The sequence below is a fragment of the Myotis daubentonii genome, chromosome 1 (assembly GCF_963259705.1).
Source record: "Myotis daubentonii chromosome 1, mMyoDau2.1, whole genome shotgun sequence".
NCBI lineage: Eukaryota > Metazoa > Chordata > Mammalia > Chiroptera > Vespertilionidae > Myotis > Myotis daubentonii.
The window spans coordinates 34,982,375-34,989,343 of record NC_081840.1 but is presented as its reverse complement, the minus strand read 5'-3'; positions in this window follow the sequence as shown (position 1 = coordinate 34,989,343).

The window sequence follows — 6,969 nt, the reverse complement described above, 5'->3', positions numbered from 1 at the left end:
TAAAATGCAGAACTTCACATTTGAAAGGAAAACAGCAAAAATTTGCTTTGGTTACCAAGGTTTCCTTACATTTTAAAGGCCTTAAAGACATTATCACATGATATATAGAGGAATAAGAAACAGGAAGATGGCTTTTCTTTTTGTTCCATTCCTTCATATAAAACCCCCCTTCCCTGTCCTAAGCCATCAAAATTATACAAACACTGGAAGCAGTTTTATGACTACATATATAGAGATTAAGAAATAGAAAGATTAAAAAAAAGACTTCTGGTTTGGTTTGAGGGAACCTACTTAGGGAAAATTTTTTTGTTTGTGCTTGCCATAGGATTTGAGGTAAACCTAACTAAAAAATAAATATGAATATAAATTCCTAAGTGGTACATTAGGATTAGCAGATTCAATAACACACTACCAAACATACCGTAAGCCAACCAAAGGAAAAAAAAATGAAAATGAATTCTTCCCCTATGACAGTGATGGCGAACCTATGACACACGTGTCAGAGGTGACACGCGAACTCATTTTTTTGGTTGATTTTTCTTTGTTAAATGGCATTTAAATATATAAAATAAATATCAAAAATATAAATCTTTGTTTTACTATGGTTGCAAATATCAAAGAATTTCTATATGTGACACGGCACCAGAGTTAAGTTAGGGTTTTTCAAAATGCTGACACGCCGAGCTCAAAAGGTTCACCATCACTGCCCTATGACATCCTCCAGCTGCCCTCCTCCACTTAAAGAAACTTCACTACAGTGAAATTAATCAGTGAACCTGCTATTACTTCAAATATGTTTTACTAGCCAATGAAAGCATTTACAACACTTGTTAAATAAAACAGTGAAGTAGATAGGCAGAGTAATGTATCCCAGGTCACAGCCAATGAAAGCAGGCTTATAATCAAAGCACAGAATATCTGTTTTCAAATAGTCTTTTCTTTATTAAGATATTATGCAACCCAACATCCCACTGAACTACTGTAAAAGTTCTGAGAATTTTTAAGCTGAGCACATAATTACTACATTAGCTCTATGCATGCCTACTATGAGCCAGGTATTTTAACTTATCTCCCTATTTCCCACCATTCCTATTTCTTTTAGAGGCCAAGACCCTATCAATAGTATAGTAACCAAGGGTAAATAAATGTTTTCAGAACATCTCTCACCCAGATCTTATTCTCAGAGTATCCTTACGTTCCTGCCTAGAGGCATTATGGCACAATGATAAGACAATGTACTTGTAGACTGAGAGTATGAGTTCAAAAACTAATTGAGCCAGTTATTGGCAGCAAATGTAGTTCTAGCCAAACTTCACAAATCTAAACCACTGGTGATAACTAAGATTAGTGGGTGGGCAGATCTATGAAAAATCAGTTACTATAAAAAAAAATGCCTTTGGTAGTTAGACATATTATTTTTTTAAAAAAAGGGGGGGGGGCACACACAAACTAATGAAAATTCTTGACCTGTGGATAGTAGACATTATGCTCTACTCCTTACATATTCTTGAATCTGACCCAATTCCTAAAGCCTCAAACGATCCCATTTTTAGTAACTGACCAGGCAAGATGTTCCTGGTGTACAAACACCGACAAAGCACATATTCACTTGCACACATTTGTCTATTAAACATCACCTTTTATAAACTTTCACTCCACATATACAGTGCCTACTAAGTGCCAAGGCCTGTGATAGGTTTTAACGCTACAAAGATAAATACGGTATAGTTCTCCACTTGTAAGAATGTCATCACTTAGTGAAGAACATGTAAGTGGATAAAAAAAAAGAAAACTGAAATGCAACATAGAAAGTGGCAGGAATCTTCTAAGAGGAAATATAAAATTCATACGGACAAATTACCACAGTTGCAAAGGTATCATGGAAAGCTTCACTTAAAAAGTAGCTTTTGACCAGGTGTTAATAGGGCAACATTCCAGATAGTGGGAAAAGTATGAATAAAAACAGAGCTGGACCCATCCAGATTGGCTCAATTGGTTGAGGGTAGCCCTGTGCACCTAAAGGTTGAGGTTTGATTTCCTGTCAGGGCAAATACTTGGGTTGTGGGTTCGATCCTGGTTGGGGCATGTATGGAGAGCAACCATTCAATGTTTTTCTCTCCTCTTTTTCCTCTAAGCATGTCCTTGGGTGAGGATTAAAAAAAAAAAAAAAGAGCTGGGAAAACACAGAGCTTGTGGAGGGTAGACATGATAGCTTTCATGCGACAAGAGCAAATAATAACTAAAAAGAAGTAAAAGTATGAAGAGAGGTTGTGATGACTTTTGGGAAGGTATTGAATGGGAGGCAGAGTCTAGATGATTTTTGCATCTATCTTCTATAACAATAAAAGGGTAATATGCTAATTAGACCGGGCATCCTTCTGCACGAAGCCAGGGCCAGAGGGAAGCTCAGGTCCTGGGTGCCTGTGGGCAGCTGGAGGGAAGCCAGCCTGGGTCCCAGGTGCCTGCCAGCAGCCAGAGGGAAGCAAGCCCGGGTGCAAGAGGGTAGCCGGTGCCGGCAGGAGGAGGAAGGAAGGCCTACTCTTGGAGGAATTTCGTGCACCAGGCCTCTAGTATAAATATAACAAAGTATTCTTTTTTAAAAAATATATTTTATTGATTTTGTTACAGAGAGGAAGGGAGAGGGATAGAGTTAGAAACATGATGAGAAACATCCATCAGCTGCCTCCTGCACATCTCCCACTGGGGATGTGCCCGCAACCAAGGTACATGCCCTTGACCAGAATCGAACCTGGGACCCGTGAGTCCACAGGCTGATGCTCTATCCACTGAGCCAAACCGGTTAGGACTAAAGTATTCTTTTGAAACATTCTTTGAACGACAGACACTATTTAACATCTTTATACACACTAAACACAACACTTAATATCTGAGTGCTCCCTAAATACTTGGCCTCATTCTAAACACTTTACATGTCTTAATTCATTTAATGCTAATCCTAACCCTATCAGGTCAGTTGGGAAAGAGAAGCTAAGAAATCTGCTCTAAACTACCCCTCCCATTAAAAGCCTGATCACACCTACACATTCTAAAGCTGGAAGTATCTTCTTTGCTATCCCTGAATGATTTTTAAAGCTATCATTCTAATGGAGATTTATATCCTGTAAGTAAATCAAATGTTGTAACCTTTGAAAAATAAGAGGTACCAGAGAAAAGGGGTTAATGTAAGAGAAGCAATGAAAACATACACATACCAGTCATTAAAAACTAATGCTGAAAGTAATGCACAAATGTTGTATGTTTCTGAATGTATTACTTTTTCCTCAACTTATAAACAGGTTATATCTTTGTAACTCAAAGCTAGCGCTATGATGGGGAAACTTTTGTATACCTAATTATTTAAATGAAGTAAGAGTCTTGAAATATTTGACAAAGTAGCCCAAAGTTCATAAGGCCATATACTAACCCCCAAAACTTAGGTTTTATAAAAACAGATTAAAAAGCCAAATCAAAAAGAAAAAAAAGGGGGGGGGGGAATTTTTTTCCTAAAACAAAATTGTAATCTTTTCCTTGCTAAATAGCAGAAAACATTTTTGAAAGCCCTAGGAAAAAAGGGGGAAAAGATTCACGAGAGATTTACTGGTTAAATTAGGCTCTTTTTTTAAAACAAAACAAAACAGGTTTTATTGATTTCAGAGAGGAAGGGATATGGAGAGAAACACCAACGATGAGAATCATTGATTAGCTGCCTACTGCATGCCACACACTTGGGATTGAGCCTACAATGTGGCCTGACCAGGAATCGAACTGTGACCTCCTGGTTCATAGGTCGACACTCAACCACTCAGGCCACGCCAGCTGCACTAGGCTCTTCCTTTTGAAGAACACTCAAAGTTAGTCTACTCCATATTTTCATGTCTAATTGCCAAAGTCCTTCCTTAAATTGAACACTTAAATTTCATCTGTTAAAAGTGCTTCCCCAAAAATAAGACAACTGTCATCTTTACTTACATATATATTCAAAGAATATTGGCTAAACATTCATGTTTCACAGAATTACATGTTTCTATATTTTAAGATCAAAATAAAACACACTAAACTTAGTCCACAGAGGAAGAGGAAAGACACTTCAACCCACATATCAGAACAGCTTTCTAAAAAAGCATCCACATATTTTACAAGATGCTCATTTAACACTATTATTTTTTTCAATCATGAGAAAATAACCTCTTAATTTACTTGGAGAATCACCTGGTTTCCTTGAACTTATTTTACTATTAATATACTTTAACTTATCAAGTTGTACTTTCACACTCAGAAATGAGAAAGCTCTGATAAAAGAACCAAAGTCTAAAGACTAAAATTGAAAGTCAAAATACAGAAAGCAATATCAAGGTCTATCATATGCCTTGACCCAATTAGGGACCTCATAGGCACTTTGAGAAAAGAAATAGATGCTTACTGAATAATCCAAGCTCTCACTTGCATGTTTAAAAATAATTTCATCTTTCTTACCAACCAGTGGTCTCTCCTGACTTTCCAAATTAGTTAATGGTACCATCTACTCCCTGCTCTTAAAAATCTTGAGTGTTTTTTCTTCCTTCTTACTTTCATAATCAATTAGGGATCAAATGCTGTCAACTCTTTTTCCCGCTCACCTGTTCCTTCCTATGTCTCCAGGTCCTAGTTTAGTTTCATTTTTAGGCGGACACAACGGCAACATTATCTTGTCTCCCTTCCTCCAATTCTTGTGTCATTTCTTTAGTTACATTGGACACTGTATCCAAATAATTTTCCAATAATACATTTTGTGTAATCAGACCCCTCTGTGTCTGTTAAAAAACCTTCCAAAAAAAAACAACTAAAATTAAAAGGGAAGTCTACATGGAAACATATCTGCAGCAAATTACTACTAAGTAGTATTTAATATACTCAAAAAATATAGTAAAAAATATCAAGGCTCTACTACATAAATGGACAGAAGTCTTGAATAGACTAATAATCAGTAAGTAAAAATCTAACCTCACTAGTTAACAAAAACATTACAAAGAAAAAGAGAGTTTAACAGATTTTTCACCTATTAAATTAGCAAAAATGATTATAATTACAGACTACCCAAAGCTGACAATTAAACTCACAAGGATGGTGACAGTATAAATTATAACTCTTTTGGAAAACAACATGGCAATGTTTTAAGAGTCATAAAAATATTCATACAATGACCTTTTAAATCAACCCTCAAAGTCCAAAAGACAGAAAATATTGTATGCACATAGATGATGATTGTAGCACAATCTTGAAGGACTAGAAACCTAATTATAGCCAGGCAACAGAAAAATGAAGTTAAAAGCAAAATAATTTGATGGAATATTTTCAGATATTAAAATTATTACAGAGACTGCATAGTCATATTGAATGTTAAAGAAAAACTAAAATAAAAATAATATTCTAAGACTAAAGAAAGAATATGTATACAGACCAGGAAGAAAACACTTTTAAAATTTAATGTTGGGGTAGGATTAAATATGATTCCGTTGTTTAGTTCCATTTTGATTTGTAAAATTTGAAAATAAAACAACAATTAATCATCATTTCCTGCTCACACCCAGCTTTCAATGCTCTCTACAGGTTCCAAAACCTGCAGAGAGGACAAGAACCTGATATAATTCTGATGGCCTCAAACGATTTTCCCAATGTAATCTTTAGCCAGTTATCTTCTCCAAAGTGGTTTACTCACTGTCCCAAATATAGCTTCCCAGAGATAATTGTATTCTCGGTCACAACCTTCCATCCACTTAGAATGTCTTCTTCCTTTCTTCGACTTTAACATATTAAATCACACTAACTTTGAGAAGTCTTCAACGATGACTAAGTGAATTTCTTTCTGTTCAGTATTATCAATTTGTCCTCTTATAAGCAATTAGATGGACTGAACTGCCATGTTTTAAATCTTTAAGAAGCTAATCTAAATTGATTGCATCTTTTGAAATAACTACTTTTTACTTAGCTTCCACATGTTTAATTTTCTTTCTTTTACTGACAGTAAGCTCCTCACCAGGTAGAAATGCCACTAGGTAACCTAGATCAGCTTGAATCCAATCCTAAAACATGCTGTCATTCTAGCTTGAATTATAAATGAAAGAAAACCAGTATCAATAACTCCAAGTGTCTATAAAATTACCAGTGACATCTAAGAGGGCAAAAGATCAGACAGAGATTGCAAAAACTTTGGTTACAAATAAGCAAATTTTGTAACTTAAAAAACAACACCCCACACTCATTAGGAATCATCAAGGAGATACATTCAACACAGTAATGTTCTACTTCTCCAGACAGACATTTACAGAAACAACTGGACAGCGGAACAAATCCTATCACTTTTCAAACGAGATATATGTAATAGTAACATGACTAATCTTGATTATTAAAGAATAGTTAAGTGAAATTGCTTACCAGAAACGTAATTTTCAACAGGTAACGAATCTTAGGTATTTAAAAACTGGAATACCTCCTTCATTTTTCCACGAAATGAAGCTCACTAGAAGACAAAGCCCACATACTCAGAATACAGAATGTTTTAAAATTTCCATTAAAAACACACACACAAAATTTCTTCACTTCTAAACATTTTTAAGGATGAGATCTCAAGTACTTTACCACTGTTAAAAAAAATAATCATGAAAATATTTAGTATTCTGTGATTAAGAATCCAGAAATGAAATCTATGTGAATGGGTAAACAAATCCATATGGATGTTCTAAATTTGTGATTTCAGTCTAAAATACATTGGGAAGCTAATTATATAGCCTCACTGAAACCCCTGACCAAAAAATGTAACATTTTGCTTTCACAAAAGCTTTTCATCAATAGAAGCATTATTAAAAATTTGACAACTTTGACTTTGTAGAAAACATTATTCTATTAATTGGGGCCTGTTGAAATAGGTTACAAAAAACAATTGTTACAATTTTCTTTCATTCATACCCTAAGAGATAGTCTAAGTGGCTATTT